This window comes from Budorcas taxicolor, chromosome 22, assembly GCF_023091745.1.
Source record: "Budorcas taxicolor isolate Tak-1 chromosome 22, Takin1.1, whole genome shotgun sequence".
NCBI classification, from domain to species: Eukaryota; Metazoa; Chordata; class Mammalia; order Artiodactyla; family Bovidae; genus Budorcas; species Budorcas taxicolor.
Genome location: NC_068931.1, coordinates 28,461,641 through 28,488,788, shown reverse-complemented (window position 1 = coordinate 28,488,788; position 27,148 = coordinate 28,461,641).

Genomic DNA, 27,148 nt, shown 5'->3' with positions numbered 1-27,148 from the left:
TGTAACCCACCAGGCTCCTCTATACATGGAAATTTCCAGGCAAGAATACCAGAGTGGGTGGCCATGACCTACTCCAGGGGATCTTCCTGACTCAGGGATCGAACCCACATTTTTGTGTCTCCTGCATTGATAGGCAGATTCTTTACCACTGAGCCACACGGGAAGCCCACAATATTCCTCTGTGCTGTGCTTAGTCACTCAGTCATGCTTGACTCTTTGCAACCCTATGGACTATAGCCCACCAGGCTCCTCTGCCCAAGGGAATTCTGCAGGTAGGAATATTGGTGTGAATTGCCATGCCTTCCTCCAGGGGATCTTCCAAACCCAGAGATTGAACCCAGGTCTCCCGCACTACAGGCAGATTCCTTACCATCTGAGCTACCAGGGAAGCCCAAGAATACTGGAATGTGTAGCCTATCCCTTCTCCAGAGGATCTTCCCAACTCAGGAATCAAACCAGGGTCTCCTGCATTGCACATGGATTCTCTGTGAGCTGAGCTACCGGGGAAGCTCCAAAATATTCCTCTGCTGCTGCTGCTGCTAAGTCGCTTCAGTCATGTCCAACTCTGTGCGACCCCATAGACAACAGCCTACCAGGCTCCTCCATCCATGGAATTTTCCAGGCAAGAGTACCGGAGTGGGGTGCCATCGCCTTCTCCAAAATATTCCTCTAGACATAAGTAAAACTTACTTATTCAAAAGTTTTTAAACTAATTGTTCCAGAATAGATATTTCCACATTAACATTAATTATACCTGTTATAAGTGACATTTTAAAATTATCAGAATAAATAACTTTAGGACCTTGGTAATAAGTCTCATCTCATGTTCATGTACTCAAGTCAAATAACTATTTGACTTGAATAGAAGAGTTGCTTTGCTAGTCTTCAAGTAGTTCTCAGAGAAGGTTTTTCTACATTGTCATAGTTTGGGGGTGTTGGTGGGATTAGGTGAGCTCCGAATCTTCCAATTCTACCATCTTGATCCTGCCTCCCTTACTTATTGTTTGAAATGTGCAAAGCCATGAAGTCATTTGTGCAAAGAATTATCACAATATTCAATTTATTTGAGAAAATTGAGGTTCAAAATTTTTAAATATGGTAAATTGTGCTGCTTGGTGAGTTGATAGATGATTCTCTAGAAGAAGCATCAGGAAAACCTGCTGATACATAAAAACTTTTTTGGTTAGACTTACCAGTGAAAGTTTCCTTAATAAGGTCTTTCTAGTGTTTCAGAAGTGAGAACTCTGAAGAGAGTATTTATCATGATTATGAACTTGGCTGGATATTCTTATGAGACTTAGGACCTGGACTGGATGATTTGCCAGATGGAATACTGGTTGGGACTGGCAGAACTTGTGACATAGAAGCTTTGGATTGGTAGGCAGAAAGAGACAAGTGTCTTCAACAGTCTACTGATGCATAAGCTATGTGTTAGTACTTCACTGTCATAGCTTCCAAAGTAAGTATTTCTTGGAGAAAGTAGACAGGTAATTTTTTACCAGATTTCTGTGTTGCTTAGATTGTTTAGCACAAAATCAGGAGTGTATGCTTTGTGCCAGAATTGATCAGCATTGGAAGAGTTAAGTATGGGGGTTTCAGTTCTTAGCTGAAGCTTGATCTTTTTTCTTTCTAAAAAATCACCTTCCAGGGAAGTTGGAAGTTACTTAACTGCTTATTATTTAGTTAATTTAATAAACAAGGAAACAACAACCTAAACCACTTGCCATTTGTATGAAAATAAAATGCCTCAGTTCAGTTCAGTTCAGTTCAGTCGCTCAGCCGTGTCCGACTCTGTGACCCCATGATTCGCAGCACGCCAGGCCTCCCTGTCCATCACCAACACCCGGAGTTCACTCAGATTCACGTCCATCGAGTCAGTAATGCCATCCAGCCATCTCATCCTCGGTCGTCCCCTTCTCCTCCTGCCCCCATTCCCTCCCAGCATCAGAGTCTTTTCCAATGAGTCAACTCTTCACACGAGGTGACCAAAATACTGGAGTTTCAGCTTTAGCATCATTCCTTCCAAAGAAATCCCAGGGCTGATCTCCTTCAGAATGGACTGGTTGGATCTCCTTGCAGTCCAAGGGACTCTCACGAGTCTTCTCCAACACCACAGTTCAAAAGCATCAATTCTTTGGCACTCAGCCTTCTTCACAGTCCAACTCTCACATCCATACATGACTACTGGAAAAACCATAGCCTTGACTCGATGGACCTTAGTTGGCAAAGTAATGTCTCTGCTTTTGAATATGCTGTCTAGGTTGGTCATAACTTTTCTTCCAAGGAGTAAGTGTCTTTTAATTTCATGGCTGTAATCACCATCTGCAGTGATTTTGGAGCCCACAAAAATAAAGTCTGACACTGTTTCCACTGTTTCTCCATCTATTTCCCATGAAGTGATGGGACCAGATGCCAGGATCTTCGTTTTCTGAATGTTGAGCTTTAAGCCAACTTTTTCACTTGTCTCTTTCACTTTCCTCAAGAGGCTTTTTAGTTTCTCTTCACTTTCGGCCATAAGGGTGGTGTCATCTGCTTATCTGAGGTTATTGATATTTCTCCTGGCAATCTTCATTTCAGCTTGTGTTTCTTCCAGTCCAGCGTTTCTCATGATGTACTCTGCATAGAAGTTAAATAAGCAGGGTGACAATATACAGCCTTGACGTACTCCTTTTCCTATTTGGAACCAGTCGTTCCATGTCCAGTTCTAACTGTGGATTCCTGACCTGCATACAGATTTCTCAAGAGGCAGGTCAGGTGGTCTGGTATTCCCATCTCTCTCAGAATTTTCCACAGTTTATTGTGATCCACACAGTCAAAGGCTTTGGCATAGTCAATAAAGCAGAAATAGATGTTTTTCTGGAAGTCTCTTGCTTTTTCCATGATCCAGTGGATGTCGGCAATTTGATCTCTGGTTCCTCTGCCTTTTCTAAAACCAGCTTGAACATCTGGAAGTTCACGGTTCACATATTGCTGAAGCCTGGCTTGGAGAATGTTGAGCATTACTTTACTAGCATGTGAGATGAGTGCAATTGTGTGGTAGTTTGAGCATTCTTTGGCATTGCCTTTCCTTGGAATTGGAATGAAAATGGACCTTTTCCAGTCCTGTGGCCACTGCTGAGTTTTCCAAATTTGCTGGCATATTGAGTGCAGACTTTCACAGCACCGTCTTTCAGGATATGAAATAGCTCAACTGGAATGCCATCACCTCCCCTAGCTTTGTTCATAGTGATGCTTTCTAAGGCCCACTTGACTTCACATTTCAGGATGTCTGGCTCTAGATAAGTGATCACACCATCGTGATTATCTGGGTCGTGAAGATCTTTTTTGTACAGTTCTTCTGTGTATTCTTGCCACCTCTTCTTAATATCTTCTGCTTCTTTTAGGTCCAGACCATTTCTGTCCTTTTTCGAGCCCATCTTTGCATGAAATATTCCCTTGGTATCTCTAATTTTCTTGAAGAGATCTCTAGTCTTTCCCATTCTGTTGTTTGCCTCTATTTCTTTGCATTGATCGCTGAAGAAGGCTTTCTTATCTCTTCTTGCTATTCTTTGGAACTCTGCATTCAGATGCTTATTTCTTTCCTTTTCTCCTTTGCTTTTCACATCTCTTCTTTTCACAGCTATTTGTAAGGCCTCCCCAGACAGCCATTTTGCTTTTTTGCATTTCTTTTCCATAGGGATGGTCTTGATCCCTGTCTCCTGTACAATGTCATGAACCTCATTCCATAGTTCATCAGGCACTCTATCAGATCTAGGCCCTTAAATCTATTTCTCACTTCCACTGTATAATCATAAGGGATTTGATTTAGGTCATACCTGAATGGTCTAGCGGTTTTCCCTATTTTCTTCAATTTAAATCTGAGATTGGTTTATGATCTGAGCCATAGTCACTCCTAGTCTTGTTTTTGTTGACTGTATAGAGCTTCTCCATCTTTGGCTGCAAAGAATATAATCAGTCTGATTTTGGTGTTGACCATCTGGTGATGTCCATGTGTAGTCTTCTCTTGTGTTGTTGGAAGAGGGTGTTTGCTATGACCAGTGCATTTTCTTGGCAAAACTCTATTAGTCTGCCCTGCTTCATTCCGCATTCCAAGGCCAAATTTGCCTGTTACTCCAGGTGTTTCTTGACTTCCTACTTTTGCTTTCCAGTCCCCTATAACGAAAAGGACATCTTTTCTGGGTGTTCTAAAAGGCCTTGTAGGTCTTCATAGAACCATTCAACTTCAGCTTCTTCAGCATTACTGGTTGGGGCATAGACTTGGATTACTGTGATATTGAATGGTTTGCCTTGGAGATGAACAGAGATCATTCTGTCATTTTTGAGATTGCATCCAAGTACTGCATTTTGGACTCTTTTGTTGACCGTGATGGCTACTCCATTTCTTCTGAGGGATTCCTGCCTACAGTAGAAGATATAATGGTCATCTGAGTTCAATTCACCCATTCCAGTCCATTTTAGTTCACTGATTCCTAGAATGTTGACGTTCACTCTTGTCATCTCTTGTTTGACCACTTCCAATTTGCCTTGATTCATGGACCTGACATTCCAGGTTCCTATGCAATATTGCTCTTTACAGCATTGGTCTTTACACCTTGCTTCTATCACCAGTCACATCCACAGCTGGGTATTGTTTTTGCTTTGGCTCCATCCCTTCATTCTTTCTGGAGTTATTTCTTCACTGACCTCCAGTAGCATATTGGGCACCTACTGACCTGGGGAGTTTCTCTTTCAGTATCCTATCATTTTGCCTTTTCATATTGTTCATGGGGTTCTCAAGGCAAGAATACTGAAGTGGTTTGCCATTCCGTTCTCCAGTGGACCACATTCTGTCAGACCCCTCCACCATGACCCACCTGTCTTGGATTGCCCCGCGGGCATGGCTTAGCTTCATTGAGTTAGACAAGGCTGTGGTCCTAGTGTGATTATATTGACTAGTTTTCTGTGAGTATGGTTTCAGTGTGTCTGCCCTCTGATGCCCTCTTGAAACACCTACCATCTTACTTGAGTTTCTCTTACCTTGGGCTTGGGGTATCTCTTCACGCTTGCTCCAGCAAAGTGCAGCTGCTTCTCCTTACCTTGGATGCGGAGTATTTCCTCACCACTGCCCTTCCTGACCTTCAACGTGGGATGGCTTCTCTAGGTCCTCCTGCGCCCACACAGCCACCGCTCCTTGGATGTGGGGTTGCTCCTCCCGGCCACCGACCCTGGCCTCGGGTGTGGGGTTGCTCCTCTCGGCCCGCCGCCCCTGACCTCGGACGCCGGGTAGCTCCTCTCATCCGTTCCTGTGCCATTGCAGCCTGGCACTCTAGGCCGCTGCCCCTGACCTCAGACGTGGGGTAGCTCCTCTCCCCCGCACTTAGTGCGCCGGCTGCAGCCACCTGCGCTTACTAGACAATCAATTTATGTAATTATTTTTCTATTTCTACCAGCTACACTGATATTTCATATTTCTACAAACTGATTTTTTAAACAATTTATCTCTCTTTTCTTAAGTGTCTTGACTTCCAGAAAACCAATGTGTGAAGGAATAACAAATTCAATAATAAAACAGCAAAATCTTGAAAACTCTGGGATTTGTCAATTGACTTTGGTTTTCTGCTTTTGACTGGGTATGATCTTGCCCGAAGAATGATTTCCTGTAAATAAGAGAAATAAATATTTCGAGTTTCTCTGCCTTGGATCCTTAGCTTTAGAACAATTACTCAGAGGCTGCCCTGAAGCTGAAATTCATGGCCCACGAACATCTTTTCTTTTCCTTTATTACCTGTAAAATAAATCAGCCCTAGGTTTGCAAAACCGATAAGAGAACTAGATCAACTCTAGCTGCTTTCTAACTCTTGTGGAACACTTGTGGTATGCTGGGTGAGGAATTGTCGATACTGGGCTAGAGAGAGCAAGAACTTTAAAAACAAGCATTTAGGAAATAGAAGTTGATATTAATCTGGTTGTTGTCACTCAGTCATATCCAACTCTTTGCTACTGTATGGATTGTATCCCACTAGGTTCCTTTGTTCAAAGGATTTTCCAGGTAAGAATAATGGAGTAGGTTTTCATTTCCTACTCCAGGGGATCTTCCCAACTCTGAGATCGTACCTGCAACTTTTGCATTTCAGGTGGATTCTTTACCACTGAGCCATCCGGGAAGCCCATGAATCTGGTAAGAGTGCTAAAACATTTTACATGATCTTATTTTGTCACTATTTTTCAAAGGCAGGCAACGTTTAGTTGTTTTTTTTTTTTTCTTTCTTTCTTGTATATTTTCTGTAGTGTTGCTGATTTTAAGGTTTTTCTCTAAATCCTTTAGTCATAGATAACTTTTTGAGAGCTTTGCTGTTGTTCAGTCTCTCAGTTGTATCTGACTCTTTGCAACCCCATGGACTGCAACATGCCAGACCTCACTGTCCTTTATCATCTCCTGGACCTTGCTCAAACTCATGTCCATTGAATCAGTGATGCCACCCAACATTCACATCTTCTGTCATCCCCTTCTCCTCCTGCCTTCAATCTTTCTCAGCATCAGGGTCTTTTCTAATGAGTTGGCTCTTCACGTCAGGTAGCCAAAGTCTTGGGGCTTCAGTTTCAACATCAGTCCTTCTAATGAATATTCAGGATTGATCTCCTTTCAGTCCAAGGGACTCTCAAGAGTCTTCTTCAACACCACAGTTAAAAAGCATCAATTCTTCTGTGTTCAGCCTTCTTTATGGTCCAACTCTCACATATATATGTTTTTATATCATCACATTTCCCAATCATTAACTCTCGAGTCAGCATTTTACTTCAGAAGACAAAGACACTGGGGCTTTACATGGCTTCAGGTTGAGGCAGAAGAGGGAAAGGTCTGCTTTTGGTGTTGTTATAAGGAAGCAAGGTAATAGTGATAGCTTATGCCCTGTTTATTCTAGTTTTAATCTGTCCTAATGAAACTAAAAAGCCTCTTGATGAAAGTGAAAGAGGAGAGTGAAAAAGCTGGCTTAAAGCTCAACATTCAGAAAACTAAGATCATGGCATCTGGTCCCATCACTTCATGGGAAATAGGTGGGGAAACAGTGGAAACAGTGTCAGACTTTATTTTTGGGGGGCTCCAAAATCACTGCAAATGGTGATTGCAGCCATGAAATTAAAATACGTGTGCTCCTTGGAAGGAAAGTTATGACCAACCTAGATAGCATATTAAAAAACAGACATTATTTTGCCAGCAAAGGTCCATTTAGTCAAGGCTATGGTTTTTCCAGTGGTCATGTATGGATGTGAGAGGTGGACTGTGAAGAAAGCTGGGTGCCAAAGAACTGATGCTTTTGAACTGTGGTGTTGGAGAAGACTCTTGAGAGTCCCTTGGACTGCAAGGAGATCCAAGCAGTCCATCCTAAAGGAGATCAGTCCTGGGTGATCATTGGAAGGACTGATGCTAAAGCTGAAACTTCATTACTTTGGCCACCTCATGCGAAGAGTTGACTCATTGGAAAAGACTGTGATGCTGGGAGGGATTGGGGGCAGGAGGAGAAGGGGATGACAGAGGATGAGATGGCTGGATGGCATCACCGACTCGATGGACATGAGTTTGGTTAAACTCCGGGAGTTGGTGATGGACAGGGAGGCGTGCTGCAATTCATGGGGTCACAAAGAGTTGGACATGACTGAGCAACTGAACTGAACTGAATGGTTAGAAGACACAATTGCCTTCCATTTTTAAAATGTGACTGCAAGTATACTGTAATGCAACAGAGTTACAGTAAGAGTCAGTTAATCTGAGTTCTCATCTTGGTTCTTAAAGCATCTAATTGTATAAATATACAAAAGTCCTCTGGGCCTAAAGTTTTTATTTGAACAAAGAAAATTATTGATCTATTTTATTGATAAAAATTTTCCCATGACTCTGAAGGCATAATTTAGTTTTAATTATAAAATATCTATCATAAATTCGATTGCATGTGGAAAGGGATGTTAAGAAAATAAACAGGTTCAAAATGATGTTTTTAGTATATTGTTGACTATAGCATGTGGAATGGATTTACATATAAAATATGAGAGTGAAATCAAAAGACAAATAAAATTTAAATTAAAAAGCAAATTAAAGAATTAATAGATATCTAAATATTTACAAAAACATTTTGAGATAAAGCTTTAGCTTTATCTCAGAGCAAATTTAACAAAGAGTAAAAAAGTTATGTTCTTAATAGAATTCTGTTTTCGGGTTTTTTTTTTTTTTTTTATTTTTATTTTACTTTTCTTTTGTCCTGTGGATGGGTTGAGTGTTACCTGAGCCTCATGCTTTGGAAAATTATGATTGTTAAGAGATTCCCCTTCAGTTTTTGTTTTGTTCGAAATCCCCTTTTTGTGTTGTGGGAAATAGCTTTCCTCTGAGAAGCACATGAATCAGATAAGATAAGCACATGAATCAGTATGTCCATACTTTCTCATGACTCCTGTCAGATTCCCAGATGCTTGCCTTGCTTCCTTGTAACAACACCAATCAAGGATCTTTCCTTCTTTTGCCTCAACCTGAAACCAAGTGAAGCTGCTGTGTCCTTGTCTTTTGAAGTAAAATGCTGACCCAATAGTTAACGATAGGGAAATGTCACGATGCAGAAACAAAGAATAGCTACTGGGCTGGGAACTGGTAACAATTTAGACTATAATTCTGCTACATACCAAAGTCACCCAAATCCAGCTCCCTGAATGACATAGCTAGAGGCCTGACACACACCACTAAGCTGTTTTTTACAGGAAGCAGACACGCTCCAGATAAAAACTGCTGACCACAAGAACTTGGACCCTAGACTGCTTGAAACAAGTAGGTTGATGATGCTTCAGACTTCACCTTGATGCCAACCAATTTGAGAATGATCTGTAAGCTGATCAAACACTACTCCTTGAACACTCAAAAATCCCTCACTACCCACTCCAGGGTGACTCACACAGTCTTGAGGGCATTAGTCTGCTGTGGCCCCATTGTCTGGCCAATAAAACCAATAAAAGCTACGCTGCTTTTCTACTTTACCCAAAAATCTGTATCCATGTTTCTATTTGGCACTGGTGAACAGAGGCCAGTTTCAGCAACAAACCTATCGGCAAAGCCAGTCATTGACATCCTGACTTCTCATTCTTTGTCTCATGAATGGTTAGCAGAGGCTAGAAGTGTTTGTAGTGTTTGTCCCTCTTGAAACTAGCTAGACAAGGGGATAAATATTTTCTTTGTGTCTAACTGACTGGGATTTCCCTAATTGTGTAATGACTGTGCCTGTATATCACCTCATTTTTAACTTATCTTTTCTCCCTGGGAAAGTCTAAGGCAAAATCAAACACTGATGTTGGATCTCCCTTTGGTGATGTGTGTGCTAAGTTGCTTCAGTTGTCCGATTCTATGCAACCCCATGGACTATAGCCTGCCAGTATCCTCTGTAATCATGGGATTACTCCAGGCAAGAGTATTGGAGTGGGTTGCCATGCTCTTCTCCAGGGGATCTTCCCCACACAGGGATTGAACCCACATCTCTTACAGCTCCTGCATTGGCAGGCAGGTTCTTTATCACTAGTGCCCACTGGGAAGCCCTGTTGCAATAGTCTGAATCAAAGCAACATCCTTACTTGCTTGGTTTTTGCTTTTGACCCTGCCTTCTCTTTCTCTTCCCTTTTTCTCTTCTTTCTCTTTCTTTTTTACAGGATTGGCAGGGTTTCTCAGATATTATCAAGGTGAGGCTTGAAAGACTGAGACAACAATTCCCTTGCTTTGCTAAGTAGTAAGAATGATGAGTAGCAGATGGGCATCTGTCTACCAAAATGAGAAGAGAAAAGATTAATTGCACACTAAAAAGATAATGCTTCTGAGCTGAATAGCATTTTAAGGACCACATAGCACTCGGCTATGATAGAAGAGTTTAATTTGGCTTCATCATTAGGAAAGCTTGGATTTGAAGATTTTTGATTATAAGTGCCTCAGATTGAGATTCAAAGTTGTCAACATAAATAAAAATACACATGCAAATGTGTGTGAGTCTGTGTGTGTGTTTGATACACATTTCTTTCTTTTTTTAATGTAAATTTATTTATTTTAATTGGAGGTTAATTACTTTACAATATTGTAATGGTTTGGCCATACATCAACATGAATCTGCCACAGGTATGCACGTGTTCCCTATACTGAACCCCCTCCAACCTCCCTCCCCATACCATCCCTCTGGGTCGTCTCAGTGCACCAGGCCCAAGCATCCAGTATCGTGCATCAAACCTGGATTGGTGATTCATTTCATATATGATATTATACATGTTTCAATGCCATTCTCCCAAATCCTCCCATGCTTGCCCTCTCCCACAGAGTCCAAAAAACTGTTCTATACATCTGTGTCTCTTTTGCTGTCTCGCATACAGGGTTATCGTTACCATCTTTCTAAAATCCAGATATATGCATTAGTATACTGTATTGGTGTTTTTCTTTCTGGCTTGCTTCACTCTGTATAATAGGCTCCAGTTTCATCCACCTCATTAGAACTGATTCAAATGTATTCTTTTTAATGGCTGAGTAATACTCCATTGTGTATATGTACCACAGCTTTCTTATCCATTCATCTGCTGATGGACATCTAGGTTGTTTCCATGTCCTGGCTATTATGAACAGTGCTGCGATGAACATTGGGGTACACATGTCTCTTTCAATTCTGGTTTCCTCAGTGTGTATGCCCAGCAGTGGGATTGCTGGGTCATAAGGCAGTTCTATTTCCAGTTTTTTAAGGAATCTCCACACTGTTCTCCATAGTTGCTGTACTAGTTTGCATTCTCACCAACAGTGTCAGAGGGTTCCCTTTTCTCCACACCCTCTCCAGCATTTACTGCTTGTAGACTTTTGGATTGCAGCCATTCTGACTGGTGTGAAATGGTACCTCATGGTGATCTTGATTTGCATTTCTCTGATAATGAGTGATGTTGAGCATCTTTTCACGTGTTTGTTAGCCATCCGTATGTCTTCTTTGGAGAAATGTCTATTTAGTCCTTTGGCCCATTTTTTGATTGGGTCATTTATTTTTCTGGAATTGAGCTGCAGGAGTTGCTTGTATATTTTTGAGATTAGTTGTTTGTCAGTTGCTTCATTTGCTGTTATTTTCTCCCATTCTGAAGGCTGTCTTTTCATCTTGCTTATAGTTTCCTTTGTTGTGCACAAGCTTTTAAGTTTGATTAGGTCCCATTTGTTTATTTTTACTTTTATTTCCAATATTCTGGGAGGTGGGTTATAGAAGATCCTGCTGTGATGTATGCCAGAGAGTGTTTTGCCTATGTTCTCCTCTAGGAGTTTTATATTTTCTGGTCTTACATTTAGATCTTTAATCCATTTTGAGTTTATTTTTGTGTATTGTGTGAGAAAGTGTTCTAGTTCCATTCTTTTACAAGTGGTTGACCAGTTTTCCCAGCACCACTTGTGAAAGAGATTGTCTTTAATCCATTGTATATTCTTACTTCCTTTGTCAAAGATAAGGTGTCCATAGGTGCGTGGATTTATCTCTGGACTTTCTATTTTCTTCCATTGATCTATGTTTCTGTCTTTGTGCCAGTACCATACTGTCTTGATGACTGTAGCTTTGTAGTAGATCCTGAAGTCAGGCAGGTTGATTCCTCCACTTCCATTCTTCTTTCTCAAGATTGCTTTGGCTATTTGAGGTTTGTTGTATTTCCATACAAATTGTGAAATTATGTGTTCTAGCTCTGTGAAAAATACCACTGGTAGCTTGATAGGGATTGCGTTGAATCTATAAATTGCTTTGGGTAGTATACTCATTTTCACTATATTGATTCTTCTGATCCGTGAACATGGAATATTTCTCCATCTATTAGTGTCCTCTTTGATTTCTTTCACCAGTGTTTTATAGTTTTCTATATATAGGTCTTTAGTTTCTTTAGGTAGATATATTCCTAAGTATTTTATTCTTTTCGTTGCAATGGTGAATGGAATTGTTTCCTTAATTTCTCTTTCTATTTTCTCATTATTAGTGTATAGGAATGCAAGGGATTTCTGCGTGTTGATTTTATAGCCTGCAACTTTACTATATTCATTGATTAGCTCTAGTAATTTTCTGGTGGAGTCTTTAGGGTTTTCTATGTAGAGGATCATGTCATCTGCAAACAGTGAGAGTTTTACTTCTTTTCCAATTTGGATTCCTATTATTTCTTTTTCTGCTCTGATTGCTGTGGCCAAATCTTCCAAAACTATGTTGACATTTATTTCTGACTATGTGTGAAAGTTTGAAAATGTTAGTCATTCCATCATGTCCAATTCTTTGTGACCCTATGGGCTATAGTCCACCAGGCTCCTCTCTCTATGGAATTCTCCAGGCAAGAATACTGGGGTGGATAGCCATTCTCTTCTCTAGGATATCTTCCTGACTCAGGTTTTGAACCTGGGTCTCCTTCATTACAAGCAGGTTCTTTACTATCTGAGCTACCAGATAGTCCCATTTCTGACTATAATGTCCCTGAGATAAAGGAGGCTGAAATAGTGCAACTTAATTACAAGCGGTGTGTGCATGTATATGCTTGTGTGTATGAATTTTTGTTTCCATCGAATTTGAAATATGTAATTGCTTTTCTCTTTCACTGTGTGTGTATGTAGAATGTACACAGTCATGTATAAAGTATATTACTCCTTTATCAAATTGAGGAGCAAATCAATATATTAAAATTTTTAAGATGATTTCAAAGATGTTTCTCTTATATTACTTTAATCTTTAAAAGAATCCATTGAAAAAGAAATGCTGATTCAATAATTACTAGAATTCTTCTTTTTTTAAATAGATGTATCCACGTGCTAGAGTGCTACTATATCTTTACCTTTAAAAGATTTTCATGTAGGCAAGGGGCTTTCTTGGTGGCTTAGTGGTAAACAATCTGCCTGCCAATGCAGGAGACATGGGTTGGGTTCTTGGGTTGGGAAGATCCCCTGGAGAAGGAAATGGCAACCCACTCCAATATTCTTGCCTGGAGAATCCCATGGACAGAGGAGCCCAGAGGGCTACAACCATGGGGTCACAAAGAGTTAACCATGATTGAGCAACTGAACAACAATAACAAATCTCAAAATCATTCATTTGGATAGGCAGCAGATATAAGCATTTCTATATTTCTCATATTAGAGAGAGATCTCAGTCCTTCTCCTTCTGCAGGTACATTAAGTGATGAGGTTCACAGCACGCTTTCTTGGATCAACACCAGAGCTTCAATCCCAACACATCTCAGAGTGTATTTTTGATGAATAAATTACCAAACTAATGAGACACACTAAGAGGTTAAGGATTGATCAAGTACTTAATTTTCTTAATGAAGGGCACAGCATGAGACACGTTCTTCCAAATGGATACAATAAACAATCTTCTAAAACCTAATTAGAATAAAAATACAAAGAAAGGTGCAAAGCCTTAGAAATTGTTTATCAGATAATAACAGCTTTTTATGCAACAGTGGAAAAGTTTTGTCATGTCATCAACCTTCTTTACATTTGAATTAGGTGAGTCCCAGAAGTTTAGCAAGATGAAATAATGGTATTTTAATGTAAAATTTTAATCTGTCCCGATGTTGTCTGGGTCCGTAAAAAATGCCTCAAAATATGGCTTTGGATTTTTTACAGAACTTGCTATACCTTGAGAAGATTCAGCTTTTAATTTTTTTGGAAAACTTATAACAATGCACTATGTGCATCTATGAGTCATTTTTGACCTGGGTTTAACCTTTTGGGTATCAACTTTCTGGTTAATTTAGGACTTAATCAAGTTTTGAGTTCTTATTTACTTTAGTTTGGATATTAAAAATAGCTTATATAACTTCAGTGAGAGATTTAGTGAAAACTGCCAGTAACAAGTCAAAATATTTTCATGACAAATTGTTATTTTTAAAAATGGTACAAATGATACAAATGATCTTATTTATAAAACAGAAACAGACTCACAGACTTACAGCATCAACTTATGGTTGCCAGGGGCAAAGAATGAGAGGAAGAGATAGGGAGTTTGGGATAGACATATACAAACTGCTATATTTAAAAAGGATAATCAACAAGGTCCTACTGTATGGCACAGGGGACACTTCTCAGTGTTATGTGGCAGTCTGGATGGGAGCGGAGTTTGGGGGAGAATGGATACATTTTTACATATGTCTGAGACCCTATGCTGTCCACCTGAAATTATCACATTGTTAATCTGCTATACTCCAATTTAAAACAAAACATTTTTAAAAATGGTAAGAACAAACAGGGATCAGGTGGTGCATTGATCCAACAAACCATCTGGATTTAAAAATTTAGCAAAAAAGAGGTGACTAAATCTAAAGAAGACTCAATCTAAATAAGAGCCTAATGCTTGGATTGGCAATATGCATGTTTATATAATGCTCCCCTTTTCAAGTAAAATATAACAGATTAATTATTATTTATGATTATTGCTGATTGATTATCACTTAATACTGTCATACAGTATGCATTGGAGTAATATGCTTTTCATTCTCTAAATCTCACACCATCTGCTTGAGGTTAATATCTAGAGTGTATTGCTATCCACATCTACCTCAGATACTGCCAAAGTATTTAACAAATCACAATTGTGCAATTCAATTCTCCCTCCAAAGATCCTGAAACCTAATGATATCTGTTTAACAAATGGCTGGGTCTTGACTGTGATATCAGTAAGCAAGGTTTTACTCCTTACTGGTAAAGAATGTATGAGATATACTATCCTGAAGGTGATGAAAAGAGGGGAATTAAACTCAATTGGACATATTCAAAGTTGTGGTAATCTCAAACACAACTTTTAATGAGTTCCTTTATTAAAAAAAAAAAAAAGTCATATCTCTGTCTGGTAACACTTAACTCATTGATTAACATGGAATTTCAGTGGTCTGATTCCAGGAAAAACAAGTACAATTTCCAAAAGAGATAACTGCATTGTGTCCTTGCTATGATATCTGTCCTACCAGGAGGCCATTAGGTACTTAGAAAGCATAGGATCTACTCGTAGAAGAAAGACAGACATCTTTAATACAGTTAAAAATATAATCAGCATTTCCAGTTGTCTTGAAACAACCAACATTTTCTGCCCATGGACAAATATTTGATTCTCATGTAAAATAATTTGTTTCCATGGAGACAGATTCATACTCTTGGACACCAAATCCTGTTTAGTGAATCACTTTCTTGTTTCTGACTCTGTGCTTTAGAAGAGTTTTGTTATAACTGTGAATCAGGTTACCTATTTCCTTAGAATACTAGAATGCCAGCAATAACTTTTACAATGAATTTGTTTCCAAGCTGTGCACTAAAAAGTTCTAGTGATTCAGAGAGGACCATAAGGGGCTGCCTAACACAGTTGGATGAACAGCTATCCCATGCCAGTCCACACTGGGCTGCCAAATAGGACTTTATGCAAACTAAAAAAACCAAAAACCAAACCTTTAAACTCCCTCAGTTAGAATATAAATAGAGGGGAAGTCATCAGTTCAGTTCAGTTCAGTCACTCAGTCGTGTCCAACTCTTTGCGACCCCATAAATCACAGCACACCAGGCCTCTCTGTCCATCACCAGCTCCCGGAGTTCACTCAAACTCATCCCCATCGAGTTGGTGATGCCACCCAGCCATCTCATCCTCTGTTGTCCCCTTCTCCTCCTGCCCCCAATCTCTCCCAGCATCAGAGTCTTTTCCAATGAGTCAACTCTTTGCATGAGGTGGCCAGAGTATTGGAATTTCAGCTTTAGCATCAGTCCTTCCAATGAACATCCAGGACTGATCTTTTTTAGAATGGACTGGTTGGATCTCCTTGCAGTCCAAGGGACTCTCAAGAGTCTTCTCCAACACCACAGTTCAAAAACATCAATTCTTCAGCGCTCAGCTTTCTTTATAGTCCAGCTCTTACATCCATACATGACCACTGGAAAAACCATACCCTTGACTAGATGGACATTTGTTGGCAAAGTAATGTCTCTGAGAAGTCATAAAATAACATAAATTCATTTCAGTATCTCAAAACATTTCTCTTTGGGAGCATATGAGTTTATTGAACAAGTTATTAGGAGATCTGAGTTAAACATGTGATTTTGTATTTACCTGATGTTTGAACTTTCAGGTTTGAGGCTCTACAGCTGTGAAAGAAAAAAAAAAAAAAAATAGATGGGCCACTCAAATCCCTTCTAACTTTGAAATAAACACTTCTAAAAATATTAACAGCAGTGATCACAAGCAAGTAGCATTTGTTCTTTGAGGATTATATTATAGCTCAGTTTTTCCTATAATATTAATAATTACCTCATCTGACACATTATTAGTCAACATGAGATCAAATATATATATGCAAAATTAAACTTTCAGTCATTCAGACATTTATAAATACCCTTTTGTTCACTTACATTGAACAGCATTTGTGTATTTGTAACTAGGATCTTTTTATTGTAACCCGAGGTTTTCAGGCTCAGTGGTATCCTAAGCAATTAGTTTCCTTAGAAACCTGAAATATTTAAAGAATTCGTAAACCTTTTGAGAGTATTCAATTATCCTTCCATAGTACTCTACAAATTAAAAAACAAATTTGACTGTGTATAATTTACAATTTTGGTACTTACAAAACTTTCAGTTGTCTCTGGAAAAGTTCATTGCACACATTCCATGGGAAACATGGAGTATGTTTTCTTTTCTCAAAATAAATTACTCTCCATATTTATTGGTTTGTGGATTTTTATGAGTACAAGCCTGGCAATTTTTATTTCCTATTTTGCCTTTTAGGATTTTAGGTAATAAAATTTGGTCATAAGTGTGCTAAATTATTAAAACTGTAAATTTAGTATGATTTTCTTTTAAAGACTTGCAATATTAATTTAGCAAAAACTTTTAGAATATTTGGCTTTTGCTTTTATCTCTCCTTTTTCTGAAAATGGCACACATTGTAAATACACAGTTCTATGAATCTTCACAAAGTGAATGCACTCTTACAATCATTATCAGAAAATAGGTTATTACCAGGACCCTAGAAATCCTTGTTAGGGTCCCTTCTTGTCACAGTCCCCATCCAAGGGTGAGCCCTATCATAATAACAAATACCAGAAAAATCTTCCTGATTTTAAACTATAAAAATAGAATCATAGAGCATGCCCTCTGTTGTGTCTGGTTTCTCCAGGTCAACATTTTTTGTTTTTTTAACTTGTCCATGAATTTGTAAATACAAGTTAATTATATTTTTCGATAGTGAACAGTCAAAAAAATAGTACTTGAGCTGTTTAGGGAAAAATGTTCTTACAAGTGTTGTACAAATGTCTGTTCTTCATTATTACATATCATTCCATCTCATACAGGTCTTCTGTCCTAAATATAAGGACAACCAAGGCTAATCAAAAGTAAATGATGTATAATCAGAGAATAATCTAACCTTAACCAAATATAACAAGGTTTTTCTCTCCCCAGCTTTTAGTTCTTTTAGTTTCAGGGTGCAAAATGTATCTTAGAGACTCCACAGAACAGAACTGCTCTCTTAGAGTGAATAATAAGACTTACTGCCTATGCAAGGCAGAAAATAAAAAAAAAAATTTCATATATATGGCTTTTGAGTTATAGAAGAAAGTTAAACTAGATGTTATGCTAAGTCCAGATTAGTATTTAAAAATTCTCTCCTATCTCCAGGCCAGAATACAGAGTGGGTAGCTGTTCTCTCCTCCAGGGGATCTTCCCAACCCAGGGATCCAGCCCAGGTCTCCCGCATTTCAGGTGGATTATTTACCAGCTGAGCCACCAGGGAAGCCCAAGAATACTGGAATAGGTAGCCTATCCCTTCTCCAGTGGATCTTCCCTACTCAGGAACCAAACCAGGGTCTCCTGCATTGCAGGCAGATTCTTTACCAGCTGAGCTACCTACGTATATTCTGTAAAATGATGCCATTAATATTGGTGAATTTGTCTTGATTGAATTAAGTCTATCATTTCTGATTATAGGAATATTTTTTATTCTATATAATAAAAAATACTTGTGCTATTCTCCTTGGGATAAATAAACATTTTCAAAATATTCTTGAATTTTTCAAACAATAACTAAAGCTAAAGAACTTTTCCAAAGCCCATGAACTTTCCTTTGCCAATAGGAAAAATTCTAAGAGAAAGTGGTGATTCTACTTTAATCTCTAAGTCAATACATAATCATAGGCCTAAATTACTGAATTCCAATGGATTGATAGGTACTACTCTTGAATGCATCAATGGCTACCAAACTTTGCCATGGAAACACCCAGGGAACAGGTCAGTGGGTTAGAAAAATGTATTAAAAATAGAAAAAGAAGATAATCAATCAGCTAAGTAATTCTACTTCATGAGAGAAAAGATGAGATATATTAAATTCAATCTTCAGGCATCATATTGCTAACCCTCAGAAAGTCACTATAACAAAATAAGCATGTTTTCTAGTGTTTTTTTTTTTTTAATTGTAGTACAAAAAAGAAAAAAGTTGGATAAGAAAATAAAAAGAGTTATTTTTCTAACTATTTCTTCTACCTCATTGTTGGTTTGAAACTCTTCTAATGAGGTAGACAGATATTTCATCAGTAGAACTGGAATCTAAGAGATTCAGTAGTTTTTGTTTCACAATAAGAATCATTTCAATTCCCTGCCTGATGTTTTTCTGTGCGTATCAACTTGTTTAGATATATTTAACTTCTTCCAAGCATTAATGACCCAGCAAAGGATACCATGTGCAAAACTTTACCTTTCAGCCTGGGAAGTTATTAGTTAAAATAATCCAGGAAATGTGGTAGAGAGTAGTCTCCTGGTCTGATCTCCCTTCTAAATGGCAGCCATCCTTAAGCTGTGCAGCAGAGCAGAGGGAGAAACAGAGAAATCAGAGAAGCCAGCAAGCAGATGGCTTAACTGTGAAGTCCATCTTATCCATCACTGGGCCATGTGCTATTTTGGCAGTGCAGGAAATGTTATTTCTAGGAACAGCATGAACAGCAGCTAAAGCCAGCAAATGAACTCCTATGGTAGTGCAATTGGCCAGCAGAATTAAATGCCATGGCCTGGGATAATAAGAACTTTATATCACAGGTAGTGGTATTAAAATATTTAATATCACATGTAGAGATACAGATGCCTTTCTTTCTCTGTCCTAAAAAAATGAAAATAGAGGCACTCCAAGGTAATCCTCATGTGCCTTGGAAACCAATTTCAAAATGTAAGATACACTTGTGGGTTTGTTAATTATTAACTATAACATTTACAAACATACTAAATTCCTTTAATTTTCAACTTGAGGGCTTTTAGTCATGTCTGTTTTTCCAGGATGATGAAAACTCATAAGAGAAAACTGTATTTTGTCATAATCTGACAACATAAAAATATTTGTGGTATAGACCAATCCATACAAAACAATGGGTAATAATCCGGTTTAAATGAAATCTCCATTTCTGTCAATAATTGGATTGATAATGAGTAATAATAAACCAGTGTATTAAAAGAAAAATATTATATCACATGAAGAATTTATATTTAAAAGGCTTTTAGTGCCATGGCTAACAACAGAAAAGAGGAAGGAGAAAGGAGGGAGTGGATATATTAAGGATACTAGTTTCATGTTCAGCTTTGCAAAGTAGTTAATAAAAACATACGTGTAAAAAAAAGTAAGGACTACACACATAATTACTACTTACATATATTCAAACATGATTAATACAAGAGGTGAGCATTTTATTGGCAGGAAGGAAGAAAATAAAAAGTTTATATTTTGTGTAAGTTGATATACAATATGTTGTGTCTTTTTACTTGGAAAACATCATTATTTGCTTTCCTTGAAATAACAAGAACTTTGAGTCTAGTTGTTCAGATAGGCATCATGCAAAGAAAGACAATTATAATTAAAAATACAAGTAATATACAGTAAATAGTTTTGAATTTGTAATTTATTTTGAAACAATTCTCAAACTTTTTATTAATAAAATATTAAGTCACACCTGAACTCTATTTATATATGATTTAAATATTTTTACCTGTCTATGTTTGTAGTTTTACCCACATCTCTCACCTCTCCTGCATTAGCAGGTGGATTCTTTAGCACTAGCGCCACCTGGGAAGCCCTTTTAAAAAGTAGCACTTAAGAAAAAAGACTTTTGCCGATATAGTCTCTTTTTATTCCCATAAAACAGTAAGTCAGTCCCAAAATTATGAACCTTGTATTGAGGGAGAACAAGGACTTAATTAATTTCAGGTTCCACACGGAAACTTGGAGGTGGGGGGAGTGTGCCAGGAGATGCCTTTAGCAATTGTCAACTATCTGTTAGGCTTTATGTAATTAAACCCAAGGTCCCTAAGTTCTCTGGTTAATGGGGTCTAACGTTCCTTTGCTCTTCGAATGGTTATCAGGGATCACACCTAGCAGAGCCTGGTCTTCTGTTAGCCCTCCCAGAAGCAGTCCCCGAGGCAAGGATTCAGTTGCAAGTGATTTGTTAAGTCTCCCCGGAGAAAGCAGGAGAAGCTGAAGAGGGAAGAAGCAGACAAACAGTTGTGTGATTTCAGTGGAAACCAAAACTCAGCCCTAAATTCTTAAGGAGCTCTGTAGTGTAATAACACCTGGGATTATCCAGACTAGAGGCAGAAGAGACAAGCTTCTGAGTTTCTCATGCACGGAGCTTCGGGCACTTCCGGTTCCGCACAAGGGCAAGAGCTCCGCATCGAAGAGGGGCGGATGCGAGCAGTCAACTGCAAAGTGCATGAAGGTGGGAGGTTATTGCAGGCATTGTCCACCAGTCCCAGGGGACTCAGAGGGCACCAACGGTGTCAGCTACACCTCTATCTCTCATGAGCACAGGTCCAACTCCCCCTTGGTTATTTCTGAAGAGTTCCGACAAGGCTCTATCGTTTCCTTGCTGTGGCGTATTTCCTGTCCCTTCACTAGACTCCTTTGGTTTTGTCACTCGGCTCTCCTGAGGGTCTGGGAACTGCTCCTCTCAGATGTAATCCTGGTTCCGTGGTCTGCTCCGTCCTGAAGGTCAGGTCTTTCTCTTCAGTCGCAATAAGGCAAGGCTGTGTAGCAAACAGACTTAAGTAAATCTGTAAGGTAACAAAATGGAATTAATTATAAAGCGGAAAAGGAAAACTTAACTGGCTCCTAAGTGTTCTAGCGTGCCATTCTTAGAGTGACCCCCCCCCCCCCCCCAGCTTTCTCCCTGTTCTGCAAATCTGAGATACCCCTTGGCTTCAAATAAGATAAAAATCTACCTCTTACTTGGCACATTCAACGAAACCTTTTTAAGGCACTAGCATAAATTAACAAGATATCATAATTATTTTTTCAGACAAAAAGATCATCATACCTTTTATTCAACAGAAGTCTTTTTTAAAGTGTTATTTATTATCTCATCCACTTTTGTAAACAATTAACCACACATATGACTGCAGCCATGAAATTAAAAGATGCTTACTCCTTGGAAGAAAAGTTATGACCAACCTAGACAGCATATTTAAAAGCAGAGACATTACTCTGCCAACAAAGGTCCGTCTAGTCAAGGCTATGGTTTTTCCCCTGGTCATGTATGGATGTGAGAGTTGGACTGTGAAGAAGGCTGAGCACCGAAGAATTGATGCTTTTGAACTGTGGTGTTGGAGAAGACTCTTGAGAGTCCCTTGGACTGCAAGGAGATCCAACTGGTCCATTCTGAAGGAGATCAGCCCTGGGATTTCTTTGGAGGGAATGATGCTGAAGCTGAAACTCCAGTACTTTGTCCACCTCATGCAAAGAGTTGACTCATTGGAAAAGACTGTGATGCTGGGAGGGATTGGGGGCAGGAGGAAAAGGGGATGACAGAGGATGAGATGGCTGGATGGCATCACGGACTCGATGGACGTGAATCTGAGTAAACTCCGGGAGTTGGTGATGGACAGGGAGGCCTGGCGTGCTGCGATTCATGGGGTCACAAAGAGTCGGAACGACTGAGTGACTGAACTGAACTGAACTGATGTAAAGAGTATAATTGGATGAGTTTTGACTTATGTATGGACTTTCCAGGTGGGCTAGTGGTAAAGAACCTGCCTGCCAATGCAGGAGACAAAAGAGATGCGGGTTCGATCCCTGGGTTGGGAAGATCCCCTGAAGAAGGAAATGGCAACCCACTCTGGTATTCTTGCCTGGAGAATCCAACAGACAGAGGAGCCTGGCAGGCTGTAGTCCAAGGGCTCATAGAGTCAGACTTGACTGAAGCAACTTAGAACTTAGCCCTTGACTTATGTATATACCTATGAAAACAACAACACGTCAAATAATGAACATATTCATCACTTTCCAAACTTCCTCATGTTCCTCAGTAATTCTTCTCTCCTACCCCTTAAATAGAATTCTTCCAATCCAATCTTACACACATGGATTACTTTCTATATTCATGTTTTATGAAAGAAACATTAGCTAAGTCCTGGCCTTATCACTGTATCTCTAAATATTCACACAAAAAGCTTACGCAATCCAAATTTTAGCTTAGGTCCTAGAATGTAGAAACTGTTGTCTTTTAAAAATCAGCACTCTTTTCCCCCTGCTCTATCTAGGTATGATGTCTAGTCCACATGTCATCATTAAATTATTTTACAAAAGACGAAGTTGTCTTAAAACTTCAAGTGATTTTTAGAAATCAGTTTCTACATAGCAGAGCTAGGGTCTCCTCTTGGATCATGTGACTCCAAATATACATGTTTTTAATACTATTTTGGGCTACCCTGGTGGTTCAGCAGTAAAAGAATCTTCCTGCAATGTAGGAGATGCGCAGGAGACCCGGGTTAGATTCCTGGGTCAGGAAGATCCCCTGGAGAAGGAAATGGCAGCTCACTCCAGTATGCCTGCCTGGAAAATCCCATGGACAGAGGAGCCTGGCGGGCAATAGTCCATAGGATCGCAATGAATCGGGCATGGCTTAGCAACTAAACAATAACAGCAACAGTTTTCCGTAGTTTGTCATATTCTGTACTATTTCACTCTTTTATGAAAAAAGTAATTGAAAGTCAAATTTTGTCTTATGTTTGTGTGCGGGATTTGGAGGGTTTAGAGGCTATTTTGGAGAAGGAAATGGCAACCCACTCCAGTGTTCTTGCCTGGAGAATCCCAGGGATGTGGGACCCTGGTGGGCTGCTGTCTATAGGGCTGCACAAAGTCGGACACGACTGAAGTGACTTAGTAGCAGCAGTAGCAGCATAGGCTATTTGCCATATATAGTGTGGGCTCTTAGACTCTTAGAATATTCTAATAAACCTATGCTCTGTGTGGAGAGTGTCCCTCATTTTGAATCCGTGCTAAGACAGAGAATGGACTGCCTCTGGCAGTAATTTGAACACAAGAATACAATCCAGAAACTGAAAGCTCACTTATGAGGCTTTGCTGCAGAAAGGAGCAATGTAAAGAAGCAGGCAGGGCCCCACAGAACCCATCTATGAGAGAACATGGGGCTAAGATGGCCGGCTCTTTTGGGCAGCATTGGTGAAGATTCTGACATTCAGTTCTAAGCACGAATGCTGTAAGCAATAGATTCATTTCCAAATGACTAACTTGGAGATAAAGTTCATACTTTCTCTGTGAGTGGTTAAAAGGATTAAATGAGATCCTGCATGTACAGTGCTTGAAAGTGTGCATGGTACAGTATGAGTCCTCAATATAAATTAACCTTTGGGACTTCTCTGGTGGTCTAGAGGTTAAGACTCCATGCTTCCCCTCCTAGGGGTGTGGGTTTGACCCCTGGTCAGGGAACTAAGATCTTGCATGCTGTGTGGTGTAGAAAAAAAAAATGATGGTTGTAAATTAATTTTTATGGATATGATGATGATGGGGTCATTCTTCTGAAATACCTCAATGAATTCCCAGATTTTTCAAGATAGAGGTCAAATTCTGTGGCTTATGCCACAAAGGCCTGAGTTAACAGAGTTTTGTTTCTTTTCCTTCTAAAACTTTCCTTCCTCCACACCAGGTAAAGGGATTTTTGCATGAGTTGAATCCACATACTTCTGGTTTCTGAATATAAAATATATTAAGAAGTCTCATAAGTCTGATGCATACTATTCTTCTCTCAGAATTGCCCTGTTCTTGGCTATACATTTATATGTGCAATATATTGCTTATATATCTTGGCTATGCATTTGTATTTTGGCTATACAAATATATCTTGGCTATACATTTATATATGCAATGCAGGAGATCTGGGTTCAATCCCTGGGTTGGAAAGATCCCCTGGAGAAGGGAACAGATATCCACTCCAGTATTCTGGCCTGGAGAATTCCATGGACTGTATATTCCATGGGGTTGCAAAGAGTCAGACACGACTGAGTGATTTTCACTTCATTGGTTATACATTTACTTGTCTTTCAAACAGAGATATCTCTGGGAAAGTCTTTCTGACCCAGTTTGAATTGATGTTCCCTCCTCTCTGATTTCATGGTTTGATATCTATTTCTCTGACTCACTGTTTTATAAGTCATTTGGCCTTAAGGATATTTATCCCACTACTCTTCTTGAAAATATGAGTCTGTCTTACTGGAATGATCCTTCCCTACTCACTCCTTTAATCTAAGAAACTACTATTAAATAAAAATCGTTCAATCAAAGATTTTTGGTAAAATAAATAGGGAGACCCTCAATCAAATTGATGACAGCAGCATGCACTTGCTTCCAAAAGCACACGAGTAAAACCAATTATTTGTTTTTAAACCTGTGTAAATCTTCCCTTGTAGACCCAACCACAAAATAAAGTAATCTACTCATCCCCACATAGCCCAGCTCTCTTCCTCCCTTGCCTATGTGCTGTCTCTACACACTAGGTCTATTTCTTTGTCTTCTTTTACTCTTCAGAATATTTTAGTCTGGATTCACTATTACTCCCATCATATCACCAGATAGTTCTCAACAAGGTCATTGATAATCTCTAGGTCATTAAATCTAATGAGCGTTTTCTATTTCTCTACTTGCTACAATTTTGATTTACATTAAAAATATGTTGAAACATTCTCTTCCCTTTGTGTCTATGCCTTCAAACTTTCCTGGTGTTCCTCTCACCTATCTGTACCCTCTTTCCAAGCTCAACCTCTTTTTTGCCTTTAAATCTTAGACTTCTTCATTGCACGATCTAAGGTCTATGTCTCTTGTTTGATAGCTAAAAAAATTATTCTAAAAATATGGCTTTAATATTTTAGATATTAGTGAACATCCAGATTCTAGAATAGTGTCTGACACTCAATAAATAGGCGATTTCTATCCGTTAATATAAGATTGGCCAAAAAGTTCATTTGAGTTTCTTCATACGATCTTATCGATGTTACTGATTAAGTGAGCAAAGCATCAGAAACCAAGAGTGAGTTCTATTTTTGTGGTGTACCAGACTTTAGCATGAACAGGAAAAAGCCCAACAAGATTTGCTACAAAAGTGGAGGACCATGGCAAACCATGCTATATGACTAGAGTCCCTGATGTGAGATTAGACTTCGTGGTCTCTGAAAAATATTTTTCTATAGGAGGTGTGTTATTTATTGACTTATGCAATCAGGAAGCTCTTGCTCATAGTTTGAAGCCCCATGGTCCACTTACAACCTAAACATCTGGGCAGAATTGACCATACACAACTGTTCTAATGAAGTTCTGAATTAAACTTCAGGCCTAAGTTTCAGGAAAGGAATAAGAGGAGAGACTTCTATTGTTGGTAGGCGGTTGATCTTCTGCAGGGAAGCAGTAGGGCTTGTGGAACATAAAAGCTCATAGACAGATATGGGATTTTGTCTGGAATATGATCAGTGTTCACACATGGGAAGGAAGGATCAGGAGTAGAAGGAATAAGGACACATTGTTATAATGTCTGTTGTTTACTTTGACACATAGACTTGTGTCTATTTGAGCTAGGTAGCTCACACTTTAAGGGCAGTTAATTGTCCTAAATGACAAAGTACACTTCAGGGGTCTTCACTAGCTAACTATCAGAAAGACCACACTTCAGAAGTATACTATATGTAAGTACTATATTAATATTTTATATATGGTGTGCAACATTATATAACAGAGACCAGACACATGCAGGAGATCAAATCTTCTTATTTCGCTAGAAATATCAGAATCTATCAGTTTTTAAGGAGACAGACTTAGGTATGGAAATACCTAGGTTACATGACCTGAACATTTAAAACCCATCTAAAAGTTAGAACACAGCCTGATGCCTAGTAAATAGTGGACCAGTGCTTTCAGATTAGGAAATGAATACATTCAGCCTTTAGTTTTTAGTTTTTAAAGGTCAGTATTATTTCTTTTGTGAATTACAACATAGAGGGGAGACTTCCCCTGTAGTTGATTGAATCCTCAGGGCCTGGTATTCTCATAAGTACTTAAATATATTCACTGGATGAATGAATGAATGTTTGCTGGAGGAAAAAAATCAATGAATGAATAAATAAAAAGAGATCCTGATTCTAAATATTAAAGTGCATCATGAAGGGACAAGGAAATTGCACTCTATGTGAACATATGAGACATATATTCTGTAAGAAGCACTCTTTGTTTTCTATTGCTAGAGAAGTAAGGTAAAATAATCCATCTCAAAACTTCCATATATGTACTATCACATTACTAATGTAAAGGTAAGAGAAAAAAGGAGTGGTTACCTCTTTAAATGGTTCTTTTTATTATTAGCATGGAGATCCGTGCAAAAGTATTTTCACAGTGTTGTTTTGATCTTGTACTGTTCAAGGTTGTTTTTTTTTTTTTTTTTTTTTTTTTTAACCAATGAAGCCTTTAACAGATTCTTAAACAATAGAAGATATAATGCATTTAAGAAGTGGAGTTAGTAATGATGTTATCTAGAGATACTAAGCAAATATTATAAATCATTCCAGAGTCTTATACTCCTTGGGTCATCAAATGGAGATGAGGTACTAGACTAGAAATCTATTAAGGTTGGTGCAAAAGAAATTGTGGTTTCAAACAGTGAATTTTAAATCATTATAACTAGGCTCAAACACATCTTTATTAATCAAAATAAGAACGATTACAATCAACACATTTTTGCCAGTGAACAATCAGATTTTTATTTCTGTTGTGTAAAAATCCAGGCTTTGAGATTCAGCAAACTCTTGGAAAACATTTTCTGTCTCCTACGCTTTGTGGAAGCATTTTTTGTGTAAAAAGTAGTCAAGATGCTCAAAGAAGT